General features: G+C 36.3%; 2 long non-coding RNA genes across 2 annotated transcripts in view; one reads left to right on the top strand and one right to left on the bottom strand.

The window, feature by feature from the left end:
* Positions 1 to 23,359, bottom strand: part of LOC118913476 (uncharacterized) — a 213,888-nt gene that overhangs the window by 171,055 nt on the left and 19,474 nt on the right. The window lies entirely within an intron of this gene.
* Positions 10,705 to 23,359, top strand: part of LOC130682873 (uncharacterized) — an 89,295-nt gene continuing 76,640 nt past the window's right edge. The window contains exon 1 of the long non-coding RNA XR_008996270.1: positions 10,705 to 11,162. This is a non-coding gene — a long non-coding RNA (uncharacterized LOC130682873). The remainder of the gene's footprint in view (positions 11,163 to 23,359) is intronic.

Here is a 23,359-nt window from a genome sequence, read left to right as displayed (position 1 = left end):
AATGCCCTACACTTGAGTCTTATGCAGATACAGTGGAAAAGCACTATTTTATGAGGTGAATAATACTGCTCTTTCTCTCCAGAGAAGCAATAATGGGTAAGGAAATATAACTGATGGGCATCAAAGCTTCTGAGTAAAGTAAGTCTGTACTAATAGGGAGAAAATGTTGAGTCATCAAGTGATAACAGGAGAGGCTCTATGATTTATGATGTCTTAAGAGGCACTAAATTGCTCTTTAAAGTGGCAGTCTCTGAAGTCATTCGTGAGCTTGTATGACTTTTGTATTTAGCAATGTTGCATGCTCACATAATTGATATTAAAAGTAATACATTTTTCTGAAATGTACACAGTCTATTAAGAGTATTTATTGAATACACATTATGTAGTTGATGTTCAAGAAAGTGCTATGGGTGATAAAGGAGAAATCCAAAGCCTCACCCATCCTGTGGTGGACTTACTAGTATTCCAGCCTCACTTTTTCCTGTTTTTGACTCCAGTAATTTTCACCTCCATTCCACTCTGGTAGCCCACTTTCTGGACTTTATCACTTACCACAGCCAACTCTTAAATCATAAATCCCAATTATCACTCCTCCTGTGGTTTTTGCTCATCTGCAGGGCAGTGATTTTCAATCAGAAGAAAGACAGGTGTTTATCAGAATCCTCTGCAAGTTTTTTACAACACTCCCTCCTCTACGGGTACACACACAGATACATTCACACACAAACACTCTCTTTTTGAAAACACTCGCTATGCTACTTCGGTGTCTTTTTTTCCTCCCACCCTCACCCCCACAACTTGAGAGCCACTGTTGTAGAAGATGTGCAAGGTTTGCAAATGCATTTTCCCTGTTAACTCCTGAAAAACTTTAAAATGAGTCAATAACAACACGGAGTGCTCACAGACATCCATGGTTTTACTATTTTAAGGCTAACATCTTGGGGTAGAGGAGCAAATAGAGTTTACCTTCTCTTATCGTGCTGTTCCTCTCTTTTCATCATATGTTTACCACATACAGGGAGTGAAGACCAAGCAGAGACTAACGTGGGATTCAAGAGAAAGAAGCATCACATAGCATTCAGCCTGAGTCCAAGGAAGGTCTTAAGCTGAAGGGGCAAAAGAGGATGTACATATTTAAGTTCATCTTACTCAGGTCATAATGAGAAGACACTACACAGGACATGGGGACAAAATGCTTACCAGTGCAACAAGCTTATGTTACCTCTGGTGAACTTCTTCTCATATATTATTTACATCTGTCTAGTCCAGGTTATGGGGAATTGGGATCCTGGCTACCTCTCATTATAAAGTTTAAATTAGCAAACCTATCTGACTATAACCCACTTTCTAAGTTGCACCACATCTATTTTCAGATCATATCAAGACAGATGTTTCCCCAGCATCCTCCCTTATCTTTCTGCCATCTCTGCTTAAATCAAAGTCCATCCAGCCATCTCCCTTCCTCTACTTGCCTTTGGAATGACTGTAAAACATTTATAACAATGCTTATTCATTGCCTGCAGCCTCAGTTTAGACATAAATGCTGTACAGCTTTTTTTTTTCACGTCTCCAGGGACAGAGGACATTTCCATCTTCATCTAAAATTTGTTCCTTCATCTGAGATTTTTAAACCATTTTCCTTCTGATGTTAAGAGGAAGTATGTTAATTATCCAGTCCTCATTTCTTCACAGGAGTGGTTGCCACAAACACAGACACTAACCTAGACACTGGCCATTCAGAGATGGGCAAGATTATCTTGTACTTCATAGTTCTGTGTTCCATTTTACTCTGGAATAACTTGCCAGTACCATCACTAGCTCCTCCCAACTACAGCCACATACAAACAAAAATACTCAACTTCTTTGTATCCAGTCTCACTCTAGTTCTTCGAATTAGCTCTAAAAAAATCAATTCCAGTGGTCAAATATAAAGGATACATATAACTTATGTGTGTTTTATTAGCCTACCTTGTGGCATTTAATCCTGGTTACCTGGTTTATTGGATAGCATAATGTGAATTTCCTAAAAGCATCTTAAAGTTCAACATTCCAGCACCAAATCCAGTGTAGGACCCTATTCCCAAACCTGCTGTTCTTCATATGGTCTAGATCTCATATAATGGTAGCATGGGTTTCCCAGCAACCTTAAATAAAAATGTTTACAATTCTCTTAACTCTTCTTCTTCCAGTTTGTTTTCTGGTCCATTAATTCTTAACTATTTATGAAAACATCCCACTTCTTTTTGTCTGCACTGTAACCTTTCTGCCATCACTTACCTAATATAAGGCAGTAACCTGTTCACCAGGACCTGCCTCCTCCAGCACTCTTTCTATCCATCTTGCAACTAGTTGTATCTTTCTAATAAGTTTGATTGTGTCATTCCCCTAATTTAAAAAAATCCTTAAATTTAGCCAGACAAAACTTTTTTATATAAATGTCACATTTTATTTTTATATTCACTCTGCTTTGTTAGCTGTTTTCCTGTTCCTAAGATGTTCTTCATGCTTGTCAGCAAATTATCATTGATCCTTTCAGACTACACCCCACTTCACCATTTTCTTTAGAGCCTTCTGACTTGCATCTGCATTCCCAAGTCCTACCCTAGGGAAATTAGCTGTTCTGTATTCCCCTAACACTTGATCTGCAAATATATCTCACTAGATCATAGTTATTACATGTGTCTCTCTCCATCCAGAATGTTGAGCTCTTTAAGAGAAGCAGCCCCCTTTTATTCATCTTTACATCCTCACTGTTAATTATTAATATTTGTAAATGAATGTCTGCCCTCCTGAAGCCCTCAGTATAGCAGAGACAGAATTTACACACAGATTGGGGAAAAATGCAACTCAGAGATAAAGCAAACAGTTCAAAATAGTGAAGGCTGCATAATACTGAATTACAGAAGATAAAAATGATTTATATCGATTTTTTCTCATTTTTGCAATAGAATAATTTTAGATTTGATTCTCAAACTGTATGCTGGACATTTATACAAACACAAAGATATGATGTGACTTACAGAGATGAGATATCCAACAGAATAATATATAAATAAATGAGCAAATCTTGGTTAAGCCATCCAGCTAAATAGTGACCCTGGTAAAGGTATTTCTTGGCAATCTGTAGTATGAATTACCTTCCAGTTGCTGGAATTGGGAATAGCTAAAAGAAGGAGGCTATTTCTTAATCTCCTGGTGTAAGCAACACATTCATCAGAGAGGAAGGTTTCTGAGGAGACTTTTGTGGTCCTGGAAGGGGACACTGGCATTTCCAAGAATATGCTTTGTAGAAATATACTCCAAAATACTCTAACAGCCTAAAGAAATGGCAGTTCCAATGGAATATGATGAACTTCAAAATGGCAGGAATTTATTGAAAAGAAGGGGAAAATAATACAAAGGGACTAAGAAACACATTTTTATATACTCAAGAAGAAAGGATACTGATACGTATGAATGGAACCTTACAGTTTTTTCCTGAATATTGTATCCTTGGGAAAACACAGGAAAATAGTAGCAATCAAATTAACACTGAAAATCTAACAGGAGTAAAGAAATATTGTGTACTCTTGACTCTGAAACTAAGAAATAAGAATGGCCAAAGTAGTGACATAAATCACTCCTAAAAGAACACATTCACACTTTGGCTGCCATGATTCAGTTTACACATTTCACTTGAGAAGGATGGTGTGACTATTATTACTTTTGTGTTGAATTAAGTTTTCTTTTATCCCACACGTTCTTTGGAATCCATCAAACAATACATAGCCGTGAATTTTAAGAGGTTATGTAAAAATAGCTATAGCTAGGAAGTGACAACTTAAAACAGAAACTACCTTCCAAGATGGTCCTAAATAAAAATAGTAAATCATCAAATTTATTTAGGAAATATTTATTGAGCATTTAATAAGTTTAAGTCTCCATGTTAGGTGCAGTAAAGAGTGAAATTTTTTAAAAGGTCACAAAATCTTTGACCAATGGAAACTGAAATACGTGGTAGCAATGATAGTTTTTCTATCAGTATTCCCAGCCTTGCCCATCACCACTCCATCCCTCATTATCAGGAATTTTTCCACAATTCCTCTGTGTAATGAGAATTATTTTTTACACAGCTGATTCCTGGGCCTTTGTGACAGAATTGGGAGAACAGATCTAGAAGTTAGAGTGATAAGAGGAAAAAATATTTTTTTCATGAAGAATCAATACGAGAGTTATTCTTTGTTGGGGATAAACCAAGTTATGATTGAAGCAGACAATTTTTTCAAGCTAACATGTTTAAGTCAATTTGCATAATAAAGAGCTAAGATCGGAGGATTAGAAAAGAAAGAAATGGGTTTCTAAAAGAAAGTTTTTGAGAGTTAACAAGAGAGTTCAATGAGGAAATAAAGTAACTTGGGAAGGAGAAACAGCATTTTCGTAGGTTGTGAACTAGACTTTCTTTAATGTTCATAAAGAGATACATGTAAATATTGGGAATACCTGTCAATTTACTGGTGTTTTAAATGAGACTTTTTTGACTGTGACCCCACTTAAAGATAGGGCCACATGAGACCCTGTGGTTTATTAAAGCATACTCATTTAATAGTAATAGTAAGACAAGTACATATATATCTACAATAAATGTCTGAATATGAGGAGCAATGATAGATGAATATGGAACATCCCTTGTAGATTCTGTGGGGTAAATATCACTCAAAGGAAAGATTAGGGAGAAGGATGCACTGAAATGATTTTTTGAGATTATTTCATTGAAGAAAGATTACACATTCTACATGGGGAAGAAATTACATAAACTGAGGTACACAGGTAAGAAAATACAGATCCACATATATTTTAAATAATCCAAGTTAGCTAGAGCACAGTATGTGTGTTAAGTCTGAAGTGAGACCCTGGGACAGGTGGAGGAGTAGAAATCTGAAACCCTAAGGAGGAGGATCTAGAAGCCCCAGAAGCTGATAAAAGTCACTGAGGGCTCAAGGGTGTGCCTCACATAGCTCAGCAGGAGCTGGCAAATCAGCTCCACAGGATCACTCAGTGGGACAAGTGATCAGCGCATGCCCCAGGCACAAGACACTGAGATACAGATGGAGTCCAAGCCAGGGGGACTAACCTAGAAACAAAAGAATTCTGAAAGTGACACAAGTTTTTGAAGGTAGGCTAAAGACTTTGGGATGAAAGTAGACACAAGGACCTATTCCAAGGTAAAGAGTCCAGCAGCTGTAAAAGCCAAATGTTGGGGAAAATGGGAAGTGGCAGAGATGCATACGACCAGGCATAGGGAAGACCTGCCTGATGAAGCAATGGCTGCTGTCCTTTATCCATGCTTTCCACCCTTGCCCTGATGCACTCCTCACTTTTTAAAGGTACCATCCTTCTCTGCTGAAAACATGCAGTGCAAGTTAAAGAGAAAAGGGTTTTTTTTATACAGCACCATAGGAAAGGAGCAAACTCCTTGGCCTTTTCTCAGGGTAATGACTATCAGGTTCTGAACATGTATTGGATGCTTGATTATATTACCTCTATTTCTCACTCATACTCTGAAATATGAGTAACATCTCTTTATAAATGAGCAACTTAAGGCATAGAGCGGTGAAGTGGCTTGTCCAAGGCCATGATGTTTTTGTGTTGCAATGCCAGGACTGAAACCTATGTCCATCTTCTGTGATGATAACTCCTGTGCTCTTTTACTACACCAGGGCTGCTCAAGAGAACAATGATACAAGTCAAACCTGTAATTTTACATTTTCTAGTAACCACATTAAAATAAAAAGCAGTAAAATAACCCAAAAGATCTAAAATACTGCCATTAATATATAATCAATACAAAAATGATGATATATTCTTTTTTTGTTTTGCACTGTCTGTTTTGCACATATTTCAATTCATAAAATGAACGCACTGAGGCAACCAGCATCCAGATCAAGGATGAGAATATTGTAATGATCTAGAAGCCCCTGTCAGGTTCACTTCTGGTTAACACCTCTTGCAAAGGGCTTCATCCCCTGAGACTGATAAAATGGTGAATCTCTGTCTGCTCTTACAGAGAAAGCCCTAAAGCTCAGCCCAGAACTATCATCTAATATATTAATGCTCATTGCAGGTTGCTCTTATACAGGGTTCTATTCTCAGTTTTCCCAAGTCAATCTGCAGCTCCAGAAATAATAAACCACATGCCAACCTACCCATCTTATAGAGGATCTCCACCTGAGAAAACACAGGTACTTCAAACCACTAGATCTGTGGTCCACACAAGTCCAATCTCCATTCAGCCCTGAACCTCTAGCTGTCTTCATTCAGCCCTTCTTAGCTGCATGATCCCAGGGATTTAGTCTTCTCCCTTCTATTCCTGGAGTATCCACCTATTTTCTCACCTGTGTTTCACCTTCATTATCAACAGATCAAATGGATAAGAACTTTGTGAATCCTGTAAACAGTTTTCTATTTCCTGCTGAACAGGCTTTACTGTACGTCCCAGTCTTACACCTTTACCTAACTCCTCCAGCCTTTTGCTCCAGCCCTCCTCATGACCACACAGGGTCTCTGGTCCTATAAATGCAATTATTTGGAAACAGTTTTGTTTTTCCTGTTGGTCCTTTACCTTCCTTAGATTCAAGTGATTTAACATACATTCTAAGAAAATTCAAACTTTGTGTCTTCAATAACTGTTCCTTCATTGACTTAAGCAGGAGAAAACATCAATTAAGGCATTTTGAAATTCTAACCAGCCTAAGGCAAACATAAGAGTGGATTGAATCCTGGTGTCTCATGCTACAGTAGTCCTGAGTAAACAACTTCTCAATGAATTTAATACCCAGCAATATTAGGCCTGTCATTTGTTAGAACTACAATTGCTTCACAGTGTTGGTTTTTTCCCTGCTCTCAGAACAGTGTCTTGTTGTACTTCCAGCCCATACAAGAATATTTTGAATGAGTCTGACTTTGCAAAGACAGCATTTGCAGCTGAAAATAGGAAAACATTACCATCTGTTCTCTCACTTCATGGTTCAATCTGACAATATCCTCACACAGCTGTCTTCCTCCTTGACTCCATCCTAGTTGCCCCACCAGCCTCATTTCACCAGTGTCCCACTTGAGCTTCTGAACTGACATTATGTCTCTCCACACTTCCCTCCTCCTACTGACATATCACTACTTCCCTCCATTTTATTGCTTCATGGCTCTTATAACCCTCAAGAATACCAAATCAATTCCTTTCCATCTCCATTCTCAATCTCAAGCTTTTTCCTCAATCCCTCTATGTGGCACTTTGCAATCTACTCAACTATGACTGACATAATGTTGGAGAAAGAAAAAAAAAGCTTCATAGCTAAGCTTCTAAAATCAAGCTAAAGTTTGCTTAAAGTATGTAAATAATGCCTAATAAGGGAGCAAAAGGACAAAAGGGAAAGTGAAGGGAAAAAATGTATAAAGAACACGGGTAGCAGGAATAATTTTCTCCTCTATCACTACTAATTGCCACTAAGCCATTTATCAACTGTGGGAAAAGTGGTAGAGACCAAGTGCCATGAACTGCTACCACCACCAGAAGTCAGAACTTCAACAAGTTCTGCAAATATCAAAGAGATGCCTTGATTTTTCATCTGTCCATTCAGTGAAACTCCAAATGACTGATAATCTTAGGAAATACTTAGAAAATATACTTAGGAGAAACTGATTTTAGTAGTGTGGGCTCAGAACTCAGAGGCCTTACTAACTTACTAAAGCTAAATAATGTTTATATGCCTCCCAATTTACTTAGTATCAGTATCAGTTTCTTGTCTGCAAAACTAAATAATAACACCTCAAGAATATTAAATAATAGTAGGTAAGAAGAATTTTAAAAGATTGAGTTTAGTTAATACATCTAAAGCACTGAGAAAAATGCCTGGCACTTAGTATATTGTTGTTGCGTTGTTGTATGAGATACGTATTTATTGTCTTAGGTAACTCAGAAGGCATAGTCAAATGGCTTTTACTTCTTAATGAGTAGTGCCATCCAGTGGCACAGAGGTTTTACTTATCCACTTACTGAAGAAATACCAGTGAGTTCTTTCTATGTGCCAGGTATTTTCAGGATGCTTACTATACAATGGTGTAACCATAGGATGATCTCTGACCACATGAAGCTCACAGACTAGTAAAACTTGCTTTAACTGGATCCTAGAAAATGAAATACTTAGAACGTTTCCTCTATCCTACTGTAGGAAAGTCAAATTTTGAGGAGCAAAATTTGAATTGGAAGGAGATAAAGAGGGAAACTACTTCAAGATTGTTTCAATATCAGTGCAAGTGAATCTCTTTTTTTACAATAGTTAGCTTTGTAATTTCACAATGTTACTAGATAGTAGTAAGAGACATAAGTTCTTATAATGAAATAAACTACAAAGCCATCAGGAATTGGCACTAGAGGAATAAGGAGGATCATTGGGCAGGCTCAGTCATTTGTTGACAGTGATTTCCTCTGTCATCTCTTTCTTGGACCTCTGAGAGCTGTTTTTTTAGCCTTCTGATTAAAGTGCAGAAAAAAAATCCCATTCTGTTGGCTCCCCACAGTAAAACTGAGACCAGGCAAAGGGTCTGGGAAACACCAACGAGACAGAAAAGAGAAAAAATAGAATATAGATTGATTGGCTTACTCAAGGAAGGTTTCTCATTTTTAATCTAGTTAAGTTCAGTCCAGGACCTGTACACCCCCGCATTACTCATAAGATCCTCGTGAGAATGCTGGAAAATTCTCCTTTTTCATCTATAGACTCTTCTATTCTACTTTCTAAACTAAGAGACTCCTCTTCCACTAGTTAGATACATCATGAAAGCTATCTTTAAATAAGTATCTACTTCTACCATACGGTATTAAATATATGATTAACATAATACTTACACATTATTCATGCATACCAGAGAAGTATTTTCTGGTTGATTAGTAAAAAAATGGTCCTGAATCCTTCATAATTTCAACTACCATATATAAGGGCAATAAAGCTTATCAGTCTATTTACTTAGGCAGAAAAGCTGACTTTTAAAATTTTATTATAAATAATAATTTTAAAATAAAAATAAGTTTTCCTTTTAATCCTAAGCAAATTCTATATAATAAATATTCTGGTTAACCATATATTCACTATAACTTTCCTTGAATAAGATAAGAATTTCTGTACTAAATAAGGCACATTTCTCAAATAGGAAAATCAAGTTATTTAACAATATAACTAGTCTTTCACATATCTCAAGTTAATGATTAAAATATAACTATAATTCTCTATGTTTCTACCTTTTTCCACACTGTTATTTTCTAATCTGTATTTCTGTAAATAGGTATAAACATGAAGTAATAGATATATGCCTCCTGGTGGTCATATGCAGTTCTAAAAGAAAAAATACTCTCTTAGAACACAACAAAGATATTTTGATTTAGAATTTTGTTTAGAAAGCTATTAACTCTGGAAAGCAAGGTAAGCAGGCTTGGTATCAAGAAGAGAAAAAGTCGACAGTGGCAGCCAACCTGAGAGCCTTCCAAGGACAGTGACACACTTCCCCTTTTCACTCAGCTGCTTGGTAAGCCATAAATATACTCACAGACACTCCAAAGAAGCCTCAGGAAAACTGGGTTTGATAAAGCTGAATAATGTTTAATTCTAATATGTTTCTTACAAATATCTTCCCTAAAGTCTCTAAGTCCTAAAGTTACAATACAATTTGCCTTTTTAACCTTTAAAGAAATGGAATATTCTTCATGTACATTTTCTTGATGTTAGGTCTCTTGTGTCAATCAGACACAGCCAAAGAAATATATGCTTCTTTATTTGGTTAAGTGCCTCTTTACTTGGCAATAAGAATAAAACTTTGGGAAGTCTCAAACATGCCTTGACACGAAGATAGCATTGCTTACTAAAACTATATGTTAGAAATGCAGGAGATTTTGTCAAAATAATAGTTTACTGAGGTGATATTTAAAATTATGATTTATCAAAATTTAAGTCAATTTTTGAAGGGTTGCCTTGGTAGAAATAATAGAAAATTATATTGTATGTCATGTCACTAATAAGTATTTAACTTAAGTACTTAGAATCTTATGACAGAATAGTTTTTGAACAGAAGGAACATGTTTCAATAGACAGTCTTAGAAGCTAAAATTACTTTGTGGAAATCTGTAATTTTGAATGTGTTAGACGAATTAACTAAGTCACTTTTGATTGCAAGCACCTAAATCACTTTTGATTGCAATATGAAGATTTGATAGGGAAAGTGATATAGAAAATATCTGTGATTTACTCCAGTTATCTCACAATGTCCCTTTGATTAATGCTGGTCTTCAGAAGGGAAAGAATTGAATGGATATCATATTAATGTAAGCAATAAACATAATAATCAATTTAACTGCACCCAAATCACTAAACATACATGTATATTAAATATTTTCTTTTTTGGAATTTTTTTATGGTATCATTAATATACAATCACATGAGCAACATTGTGGCTACTAAATTCCCCCCATTATGAATTCCCCACCACATACCCCATTACAGTCACTGTCCATCACCACAGTTAGATGATATAGAGTCACTACTTGTCTTCTCTGTGCTATTATGCCTTCACTGTGCCACCCCTCTACGATATATGTGCTAATCGTAATGCCCCTTGTTACCTTTCTCCCTCCCTTCCCACCCACCTTCCCCAGTCCCTTTGCCTTTGGCAACTGTTACTCCATTCTTGGGTTCTGTGAGTCTGCTGCTGTTTTGCTCCTTCAGATTTTGCTTTGTTCTTATGCTCAACAGATGAGTGAAATCATTTGGTACTTGACTTTCTCTGCCTGGCTATTTCACTGAGCATAATACCCTCTAGTTCCATCCATGTTGTTGCAAATGGTAGGATTTGTTTCTTCTTATGGCTGAATAATTTTCCACTGTGTATATATACCACATCTTCTTTATCCATTCATCTACTGATGGACACTTAGGTTGCTTCCATTTCTTGGCTATTGTAAGTAGTGCTGCGATAAACATAGGGGTGCATATATCTTTTTGAAACTTGGCTCCTGCATTCTTAGGGTAAATTCCTAAGAGTGGAATTTCTGGGTCAAATGGTATTTCTATTTTTAGTTTTTTGAGGAACCTCCATACTGCTTTCCACAATGGTTGAACTAGTTTACATTCCCACCAGCAGTGTAGGAGGGTTCCCCTTTCTCCGCATCCTCGCCAGCATTTGTTTTTCCTATTCTTTTCTATGTTGGCCATCCTAATTGGTGTGAGGTGATATCCTTTGTGGTTTTAATTTGCATTTCCCTGATATTTAGCGATGTGGAGCATCTTTTCATGTGCTTGTTGGCCATCTGAATCTCTTCTTTGGAAAAGTGTCTATTCATATCCTCCACCCATTTTTTAATAGGGTTATTTGCTTTTTGGGTGTTGAGGTGTGTGAGTTCTTTATATATTTTGGATGTTAACCCCTTGTCAGATATGTCATTTACAAATACATTCTCCCATACTGTCAGATACCTTTTTGTTTTGCTGATAGTGTCCTCTGCTGTACAGAAGCTTTTAAGCATGATGTAGTCCCATTTGTTCATTTGTTATTTTGTTTCCCTTGCCCAAGGACATGTGTTCAGGAAAAGGTTGCTCATGCTTATATTCAAGATCAGGAAAAGGTTGCTCATGCTTATATTCAAGAGATTTTTATCTATGTTTTCTTCTAAGAGTTTTATGGTTTCATGACTTACATTCAGGTCTGTGATTCATTTTGAGTTTACTTTTGTGTATGGGGTGAGACAACAATCCAGTTACATTCTCTTGCATGTAGCTGTCCAGTTTTGCCAACACTAATTGTTGAAGATGCTGTCATTTCCCCATTGTATATCCATGGCTCCTTTATAATACATTAATTGGCCATATATTTTTGGGTTTGTAACTGTGCTTTCTAGTCTGTTGCATTGGCCTATGGGTCTGTTCTTGTGCCAGTACCAAATTGTCTTGATTACTGTGGCTTTGTAGCAGAGCTTGAAGTCGAGGAGCATAATCCACCTCCCACCCCCCATTTTACTCTTCCTTTTCAGGACTGCTTTAGCTATTCAGGGTCCTTTGTGGTTCCATATGAATTTTAGAACTATTTGCTCTAGTTTGTTGAAGAATGCTGTTGGTATTTTGCATTTAATCTGTAGATTGCTTTAGGCAGGATGGCCATTTTGACAATATTAATTCTTCCTATTCATGAGCAAGGGATGTGTATCCATTTATTGGTATATTCTTTAATTTCTCTCATGAGGGTCTTGTAGTTTTCAGAGTATAGGTCTTTCACTTCCTTGGTTAGGTTTATTCCTAAGTATTTTATTCTTTTTCATGCAATTGTGAATGGGATTGTTTTCCTGATTTCTCTCTGCTAGCTTATCGTTAGTGTATAGGAATGCAACAGATTTATGTATATTAATTTTGTATCCTGTAACTTTGCTGTATTCAGTATTAGGTCTAGTAGTTTTGGAGTGGAGTCTTTAGGGTTTTTTTCTGTACAGTATCATGTCATCTGCAAACATGTAGAGTTTAACTTCTTCCTTGCCAATCTGGATGCCTTTTATTTTGGGTTGTCTGATTGCTGTGGCTAGGACCTCCAGAACTGTGTTGAATAAAAGTGGGGAGAGTGGGTAACCTTGTCTTGTTCCTGATTTTAAAGGAAAAGCAGCTTCTCGCTGGTAAGTATGATATTGGCTGTGGGTTTGTCATATATGGCCTTTATTATGTTGAGGTACTTGCCCTCTATACTCATTTTGTTGAGAATTTTTATTATGAATGGATGTTGAATTTTGTCAAATGCTTTTTCAGCATCTATGGAGATGATCACGTAGTTTTTGTCCTTCTTTTTGTTAACGTGATGGATGGTGTTGATGGATTTTCTAATGTACCATCCTTGCATTGCTGATAGAAATCCTACTTTATCATGATGTATGATCTTTTTGATGTATTTTTGAATTCGGTTTGCTAATATTTTGTTGAGTATTTTTTTTTTGCATCTATGTTCATCAGGGATATTGGATTGTAATTTTCTTTTTTTGTGGTATCTTTGCCTAGTTTGGGTATTAGAGTGATGTTGGCCTTGTAGAATGAATTTGGGAGTATTCCCTCCTGTTCTACTTTTTGGAAAATTTTAAGGAGGATGGGTATTAGGTCTTCACTAAATGTTTGATAAAATTCAGCAGGGAAACCATTTGGTCAGAGGTTTTGTTCTTAGGTAGTTTTTTGATTACCAATTCAATTTCATTGCTGGTAATTGGTCTGTTCAGATTTTGTTTCTTCCTGGGTCAGCTTGGAAACTTTGTATTTTTCTAGATAGTTGTCCATTTCTTCTAGGTATTCCAGTTTGTTAGCATATAATTTTTCATAGTATTCTCTCATAATTCTTTGTGTTTCTGTGGTGTCCATAGTGATTTTTCCTTTCTCATTTCTGATTCTGTTTATGTGTGTAGACTCCCTTTTTTCTTGATAAGTCTTGCTAGGGGTTTATCTATTCTGTTTATTATCTCAAAAAAAAAGCTCATGCTTTCATTGATTCTATTGTTTTTCTGTTCTCAATTTTATTTATTTCTTCTCTTATCCTTATTATGTCCTTCCTTCTACTGACTTTGGGCCTTATTTGTTCTTCTTTTTCTAGTTTCATTAATGGTGAGTTTAGACTGTTCATTTGGGATTGTTCTTCTTTCCTAAGGTAGGCCTGCATTGCAATATACTTCCATCTTACCACCCACAGATTTTGCAGTGTTGAATATTGTTGTCATTTGACTCCATATATTGCTTGATCTGTTTTTATTTGGTCATTGTTCCATCGATTATTTAGGAGCATGTTGTTAAGCCTCCATGTGTTTGTGGGCTTTTTCATTTTCTTTATGTAATTTATTTCCAGTGTCATACCTCTGTGGTATGAGAAACTGGTTGGTACAATTTCAATCTTTTTGAATTTACTGAAGCTCTTTTTGTGGCCTAGTATATGATCTATTCTTGAAAATGTTCCATGTGAACATGAGAAGAATGTCTATCCTATTGGTTTTCTATGGAGTGTTCTGTAGACGTCTATTAGGTCCATCTGTTCTAATATGTTGTTCAGTGCCTCTGTCTCCTTACTTTATTTCTGTCTGGTTGATCTGTCCTTCAGAGTGAGTGAAGTGTTGAAGTCTCCTAAAATGAATGCATTGCATTCTATTTCCCCCTTTAATTATGTTAGTATTTGTTTCACATATGTAGGTGCTCCTGTGTTGGGTGCATAGATATTTATAATAGTTATGTCCTCTTGTTGGACTGACCCCTTTATCATTATGCAATGTCCTTCTTTGTCTCTTCTTCTTTTCTTTGTTTTAAAGTCTATTTTGTCTGATAGAAGTACTGCAACTCCTGCTTTTTTCTCCCTGCTAGTTGCATGAAATATCTTTTTCCATCCCTTAACTTTCCCTCTGTGCATGTTTTTGGCTTTGAAGTGAGTCTCTTGTAGGCAGCATATAGATGGATCTTGTTTTTTCATCCATTGAGTGACTCTATGTCTTTTGATTGGTGCATTAAGACCATTTATATTTAGGATGATTATCCATAGGTATTTACTTATTGCCATTGCAGGCTTTAGATTTGTGGTTACCAAATGTTCAAGGGTAATTTCCTATCTAAACGACTAGTTTCACTCACTTAGTATGCTATTACAAACACAACCTAAAGGTTCTTTTATTTTTCCCTCCTTTTTCTTCCTCCTCCATTCTTTATATATTAGGTATTGTATTCTCTACTCTTTGTTTATCCCTTGACTGACTTTGGGGGTAGTTGATTTGATTTTGCATCTGCTTAGTAATTAATTGTTCTACTTTCTTTCTGTGGCTTCATTTCCTCTGGTGACAGCTATTTAGCCTTAGGAATACTTCCGTCTATAGCAGTCCCTCCAAAATGCACTGTGGAGGTGGTTTGTGGGAGGCAAATTCTCTCAGCTTTTGCTTATCTGAAAATTATTTACTCCCTCCTTCAAATCTAAATGATAACCTTACTGGTAAAGTATTCTTGGTTCAAGGGTCTTCTGCTTCATTGCATTAAATATATCATGCCACCCCCTTCTGGCCTGTAAGGTTTCTGCCTGGAAGTCTGATGATAGCCTGATGGGTTTTCCTTTGTATGTGATCTTATTTCTCTATCTGGCTGCTTTTAATAGTCTGTGCTTATCCTTGATCTTTGCCATTTTAATTATTATATGTCTAGGTGTTGTCCTCCTTGGGTCCCTTTTGCTGGGAGATCTGTGCACCTCCATGGCCTGAGAGACTATTTCCTTCTCCAGATTGGAGAAGTTTCAGCAATTACCTCCTCAAAGACACTTTCTATCCCTTTTCCTCTCTCTTCTTCTTCTGGTACTTCTATAATGTGAATATTGTACCATTTGGATTGGTTGCACAGTTCTCTCAATATTCTTTCATTCTTATAGATCCTTTTTTCTCTCTGTGCCTCGGCTTCTTTGTATTCCTCTTCTCTAATTTCTATTCCATTTATTGTCTCTTCCACTATATCTAATCTTCTTTTAAATCCCTCCATTGTACGTTTCATTTCAGATATGTAATTTCTTAATGATTGAATCTCCATCCAAATTCATCCCTGAGTTCTTGAATATTTTCCTGTACCTCCATGAGCATGTTTATGATTTTTATTTTGAACTCTCTTTCTGGAACATTGGTGAGTTCAGTTTCATTTGGTCCTTTTTCTGGTGTTCATGAAATTTTTGTTTGAACCAGGTTCCTTTCACATTTCCTATTTGTATGTGGTGCCCTTTAGTACCCAGAAGCTCTAGTCTCTGGAGCTGCTTAGCCCCGGAGTGATGTACAGGATGGCAGGGGAGCAGTGCCTGGGGGGAGGAAAGAGCTGCTTCCTGCTTCCCGGTTGCAGTGCCTGTCTCCACTCTCAGAACCAGTGGGCCAAGCACACAGGTGTAAGCCTCTGTGCTTTGTTTTTGTAGCTACTGTAGACGGGGCCTCCCTCTAACTGACCTGGTGCCAGGGCAGAGACTGTCAGTTTGCATGCTGGTGCCGTCAGGCCAGGAGGAAGGCGCAGCAGGCTGCATATCACAGTGGGGTGCCTTGGAGCTGAGTAGCCAGCCAGAGGGATGGAGTACCTGAAGCTCCTGAAAGTTCTCAACCTGCTGGGCAGAGCAGGCTCAGACAACCTTGTCCCTTCTCCCACGCAGCAAGCTCCATGCAAACCCCACCCCTTCAGCTAGGAAACCTCTCAGACTGCCCACCCTTCCTTTGTCCCAGAGCAGCAGGATCCCTTTTCTCCACAAATGGCTGGAATCTTAGTCTCTCCAAGTATTCCACCTGTCTTAGCTTTCCAATCCCATTACTCTCCAGAGAACCATTCAATGTACATTTGTGCTCCCAAAGCAGATCTCTAGGGCTGAGTGTTCAGCACTACTAGGCTTCCACCCCCTCCCCCATTCCTTTTCTCTTCCTTCCACCGGAGAGTTGGGGTGGGAGAACGGCTTGGGTCCCGCCAGATCAAGGCTTTGATATGTTACCCTGTTTCATGAGGTCTGCTCTGTTGTCCAGGTGTATGCAGTCTGGTACAGCCTTCTTTCCTGTTCCTCTTTTAGAATCAATTGTATGAACTATATTTTCATGTTATATGTGGTTTTGGGAGGAGTTCTCTGTCTCACCTCTCACACCGCCATCTTGAATCCATGTTAAATATTTTTTAAACTTTGGAAACATCTTTCTCTAACTATTGGTTTGAAAATAAGGGTTGTATTATCATTGAATGCCCTTTTACACAATTGAAGAAACAATTCCTAAGAAGAAATCATATATTTCACTACAAAGGACAAACATTAGTTCACTTATTATGGCTCTCAAATATGAATTTTAATTTAAAAATATTAATAGAAATTTTAAAACATATACAAGTAAAAAGTAGTAAGATGAATTCCCATCCAGTCATTATCCAGCTTCAACAGTATCAGTTCTTGGGGAATTGGTCTCATCTACACTTCTATATTCCACATCCCTACTAGATTATTTTGAGGAAAGCCCAGATGTTGTAACATTTTAACTTTAAATACTTCAGTTTGTACCTCTAAAAGATAAAGACTGTTTTATATATTATCACAGTAGCACTGTCACAACTAAAGAAAAAGGCTAATGTCATTATCAAATATTTAGTTGCTGTTTCAGTTTATGATTGTCTTACAAATGACTCTATAGTCAGTTGGTTTGAATCTAGATTCATAATATGTCAATGAACTATATTAAGTCTGTTATTTTTTTCATTATTAGACTTATTTAGAAAAGTTTTAGATTTGTAGATTAATTGAGCAGATAGTACAGACAGATCCCACATGCAACTTGCACAGTTACCCCTTATTATTAACATCTTATACTTTCCTGGTACGTTTTTTAGAACTGATAATCCAATATTGATATATTATTGCTAAGTAAAGTTCATCTCTTATTCAGATTTCCTAGTTTTTACCTAATGTCCTTTCTCTGTTTAGGATATCACATTATTTATATATATATATATATTATCATGTCTCCTTAGGCTTTTCTTGCCTGTGTCAGTTTTTCAGAATTTCTTTGTTTTTAATGACTTAATAGTTTTTATGAGTATTGGGTCAGGAATTTTGTAAAATATCCTTCAATTGAAATTTATCTGGTGTTTTTCTCAGGATTGGACTAGGTTATGGATTTGGGGGAAGAAGACTGCAAAGGTAAAATGCAATTTTCATCACATCATATCAGAAATACATACTATCAAGTGATGTATATATTGATGTTGACCTTGATCTTCTAGAAGTTTTTTTTCAGGTTTCTCCCTTGTAAAATTATTCTTTTTCTTTCCTTTTTCATACTGTACCCTTTAGAAAGAAGATGTAATGCACAGCCCTCACTAAGGACTGGAGAATTATGCAACAAACCCTGCTAAAGGGTGGAGTGTCTACATAATTTACTTGGAACTCTTCATGAAGATTTGTCTCTTTTCCCATTTACATAGTTATTCAGTCATTTATGAATCATAGATATTTATTTTATACTTTGACTTATGGTCCAATGCCACATAGAATTTATACTCCAAAACAATACTACTTTTTTATTTTGTTACTCCAATAGTTCTAGCTTTGGCCATTGGGCCTCTCAAGTTGGCTCCTGTGCCCCTTTGACTTATTCCCTCCTATGGATTTTTTTTTTTGAGCACTTTCTTACTGTCTGGTACTACAAGATAATCTAGGAGTATATTGTATATTTTCTGCCCAGTTGCAAGAAATAGCCATTTCTCCAAGGAGCCATGGTTCCTTTATTGGAGAACAGGTTTAAAAATCAAGATCTGGGTGCTAAAAGTACTCATTGTTACTGGAGTCTCATTTATTTTAAGCCTTCTCAGCTGACATAGCAAAGAAATGTGTGTGTGTGTGTGTGTATTGACCTGTGTATATATACATACCTATGAATATTTCTATATGGAATCATCTGTATATATATTTCATTAAATGTTAGTTCATACTGATATCTCCAACTAATCTAGTACCACATGAGTCATTCTGGTCTCCTCCCATGGCTTAAATTCCCATTTCAGAAGTGAGAAACCTACCTCCCACCATTTATTTAATTGTTGCATTCCAGTTTACATGTATAATGGTATCAGAATTGTTAACCAGCTTGGATAGGATACACATTTATAAACTAGAATATAGTGCTTATATGTGCAATTCCTTTTGCCTTTGGTCTTACAGACTCCATTTATTTCCAAGGTTACTAAGGTCAGCACCATTTCATCCACCACCTTTCATGAGATTGTTTCTACATTTGCAATATAGCTAGATTCTTTTATCATGATCTGCATTCTTTCCTGGGATCACCTAACTTTGTAATATTTTTTTTAAATTGGAATACATTAAAGCTCAATTTTTGTGCTACAAAGTTCTATGGATTTTTATAAATACATGAAGTCATATATGCATTCTTACAATATCATAGAGAATAGTTTGTCACGTAAAAAATCACCTCTGATTTATCTATCAAGTCCCCAACCCCAAACAGCCACTGAAGTTTTCACTGTATCCATAGTTTTGCCTTTTCCAGGATAATAGATAACTGGAATTATACAGTATATAGACTTTTCAGACTGGCTTCTTTCACTTAGCAATATGCATTCAAGCACTTATCCACACCTTTTCATGACTAAGTAGCCCATTTATTTTTATAACTGAAAATATTCCATCATATGGTTGTACCAGTTTATCCATTCAGCTATTGAAGGACATCTTGGTTGCTTCCAATTTTTGACAATTATGAATAAAATTCCTGTAAACATTTATGGCAGGTATTGTGTGGACAGAAATTTTCAACTTTCAACTCAATTGGGTAAATACCTAAGAGCTTAAATGTCAGATTATATGGCTAAACATGTAAGACTCTGCCTAGCTTTCTAAGAAATTGCCAAACTATCTTCAAAGTGGTTGCTCCATTTTGCCTTCCCAACAGCAATAAATGAGAGTTCCTGATGCCCTGCAGCCTCGCCAGCATTTGGTATTGGGTTTTTTGAAATCTCATTCCAATAGGTGTGTAGTTCTGCCTCACTATTCTTATAAATTGCAGTTCCCTGATGACAAGTGATTTTGATATGAAAAATCTCCCACCCACCTCCAGTTTTGAGAAGGATTCCAATGTCCAGACTTTGCTTCCAGGGGTCCTGGTTTTGGAAAGCTAAAAATACAATTTCAAACTCTAAAGAATATTGGTGGTTCACATTTCACAAATATAAATGTATATTAATAATAAATTATGATTTAACATTTGAGAAAAGCCTCCTTGAAAAATAAGGCATACAGGACAGGCAGCTTCATGGCCTCACTGAAACAGTCATTCCCTATGACCACACAGCTTTGGCTGCTTGTGAAATTTAATATTCAAAATGCAACATATTTGAACCAATTTTTTTTAATGCTCTCTCAGAGTTAGGATTGTCTTTAAATTCTCAGCATTGAGAAAACAGTGTAAGAAATCAATCACAATAAAAATGTTCTTATACTTTTATCTAAAATCATAGTTGAAAATATTAGGCAATGTACCCTATACATAGGCCTATAGGATAAATTCCTCTAAAAGTTAATGTGAAGTCAGAAAGAATACATTTTCTCAAGACAATAAATACAGTATCTACTCCCTGGAAAATCTAGCCTGAGACATAAGTAAGACACAGGTTTTGAACAAAACAAAACACAGTAGCAATAAACCAGTGAGTCATACAGAACCAAACAGACCTGTGGAGCTCAAGGAACCTCTCTGAGAAGTAACCCCCTCTCACTCCAACATTCAACTTCTTTCCCTAATGAGATTCTAGAGTGGGATTCACAGTTCTGCTTAGTGACTTCCATGGACCCTAACCCTAATCTGATTAAATGTAAGTTGTTTAGCACTTTCTGGGTGTTCAATACTTTTCTATTCTTATCTTACTGCCAATTATACATCCTTTTTCCACTTGATTTTTCAATGGGTAGCATTTGTGCCTATGGCAGCCAACACAAATAGAAACCATAAGCATTTCAAAGACCAAACCATATTCATAGTCACAGAATTGGAAAGGATCCAATTTGTGGAGTACTAGTGAAATGTATGAAAAGTCGTAATGACTGTTAAGTTCTCTACAGTCTAGAATTTTAATACAAGTGATAATGTTTCTTGATTGTTGTTGTCTATCATTTCTGCCAAGTTTAAGAAATAGAAGTTAACCATGATTTCTCTTCTTTTCACCTTTCCTACTATACTATGTCTCCCTAAAAGCTTAACCAGCAAATCTCACATTTCTGAATATTATTATATGCATGTGCTAACATGAAAATGGACACCACTGTACTACTGAAATAGCTTCAACGTTTCAAGTGCCTGGGTAAACTCTGGCTGATTCTGACACATGATCTGAATTTTCAAGCATTGCACATGTCAGCATTCCAGTGAAGAACAAGGACAGAAAGGAGTTGTTTCCATTCACCCAAAAATCCACAGGCTTGAGCTGACTTGCCTTGTGTGCTCAACAAAACCACAAGTAGTACTATATTGCTGAGAACCAACGTACTTCCCAGTATTCTTAACAGAATTTCAATTTGTATCCTGGCTGTCCTGCAGTTGTCTTTGTTAAACAAACCACCAAACGGCCCTTTATGTCCCAGATTGCCTATTAAGACGAGCTATTTGCTTTGCGAACAGAAAGCAGCTTAATTTAAAGAATAATAGAATTACTATTTTTTCCTAACTGTAGTTGAGAATGACTACATTTATTTCATTTAAAAAAACCCACATGATTGAGAATAATGTAAGTTTCAGTAAAGAAGTTTCTGTTACAAATCCACAGAGAACATTCCCCCTAGAAAATTAACTCATATCTACAGTTGCCTCCAAAGATTTACTATCCTGAGGATATGGGATAAAATAATATTAAAGGTCTGAAGGCAATTATTTTGATTTCAATTGGGGTTGAATGTACCCTGAAACACTGCTCTGAAACCGTCATAGATTAAATATTTCCCAAGTTTTCTGGACTGTAAAATTTGGCTCTAAGAATTGCAGTCCACTGTGTGTTGCTGGACAAATTATGGGGCATGCTCTTCTTAGCCTCTAAAATTATGCAGATAAAGTTAGGCTAAAATGGAACATCAAGGACAACTTTAAGAAAATAAAACTTTTAAAAACAAAATTTAAGAAGTGAGAAAGCATGGGGTGGGCAAATGTGTTAAAGGTCTCTGCATCTGGTCCTCACAGCAGCCTCCAGTGTTCAATGCTCTTATCCCCTTCCATTTTGGAGGAGACTAAATTGCAGAGAAATTAGCTCTTTCTTCCAAAACTATCAACAACAAAGGCCTAGTGCAAGTTCAAATTCAGTTCATTCTGTTAGAAATATTCTTCCACATGCTCCAAAGAAAGGCATAAAACAGCTAACCCTACCCTTGGTATAATGGTTGCACAAACATCAGGTTTATTTTAGCATCGTTATCATTGTTTCAACTCAACTCCTTCGTAAGTCTCATAACAGGCCCTATAACAAGAGATCCCAGGAGAACAATTAAGCATGATATAAAGAACAATAATTCTGACTATAGGAAACTAACATGATATCAAATTTATGATCTATTTCTTATCCATGAAGAATTCAGATTTTTGTAGCTAACATATCTTGCTTTAACAGTCTAAAGCATAATAGGAAAAAGGCCCACTAAAACTCTCTTCTCTTCCTTCCACTTCCTGCTGTTACCATGTGTTTATTATTCCTTTATGTATCTGTATATACATCCATTTCCCAAACTGTAAGTTTCCTTGAAGGCAGCAACTGTTATATCTAATTTTGTATTCTTCTGGAAAAAAAAAAACTTGGCAAATATAAGTAAATAAGTATACATATAAAATCACACATATATATACGTTACTTTTAATGTTTACTTATCTAATTTGATTCAGTAAGACTACAGGAATAGCCCTCTTTGAAAAGCTAATATGATTTAGTATTTGTTTCTATTGCTTCCAGTTTTGAAAGTGAGATTTATACGTATTTTAATGACTGTAACATATGGACTGAAGAAAACTTTCTACTCATTCTTGATGTCCTCTGTTGTCTCTGACAAGTATGTGACATCATACTTGTTCTCAAGCCCTGACAGAAAAAGGATGGATCTTTTTTGTGTGTTCAAATGAAAATGCTTTTCTAAATCTGAACATGTTCACCACTGGAAGGCAGAGGTATGGTCAACATTGAAAGTGACTGTATTCTAGGAATGCAGTGATTTCAGTCGGAAGAGTTTAGGAGTTGGAAGACATGATGTTCAGCATATATTATATAAAATTAAAAAGAGTAAATTTAATGTGAGCAAGATGTGAATATGGTTTGCATTTTCCTGTATATTTTGATTAAGCCTTGAATTTGTATCATTGTCAATGAAGCATAGCAACAAACTTAGAGATATGGGAAGCCAATATTCATTCACGGGCAACATACTGTATGATGCAGCACCATGAATAATGATGTAGCTGTTTTAAAATTGTGTTTGGAAAGCATAGGCAAGAAGATCTATTATTTTTCCAGTACAGTTTCCAAAGAGCGATGGCATTGTTGTAACGATAACATTTTTGTGTGTGTGTGATGGAAGATATGACATTACCCAAGAATGACACATTTGACAATAAAGAAGGTGAAGAGATGGTTCTGTAGTACAAGAAATGGGGTCTGAATAATGCAAGGAATATTCATGTGTACTGACTGTACATTAAAAAACAATAAGAGCCTCTAAACTAGCTATTATCTGAAGTCTAGAATAGTAAATCTCTCTTCATCATATTGATACATGAAATTTGATTTTCAAAATCAAATTGTTACTATAG

The sequence above is a fragment of the Manis pentadactyla genome, chromosome 3 (genome assembly GCF_030020395.1).
Source record: "Manis pentadactyla isolate mManPen7 chromosome 3, mManPen7.hap1, whole genome shotgun sequence".
Lineage (NCBI taxonomy): Eukaryota > Metazoa > Chordata > Mammalia > Pholidota > Manidae > Manis > Manis pentadactyla.
Note: the sequence above shows the minus strand (reverse complement) of the source record. Positions and strands in the feature narration are given on the sequence as shown.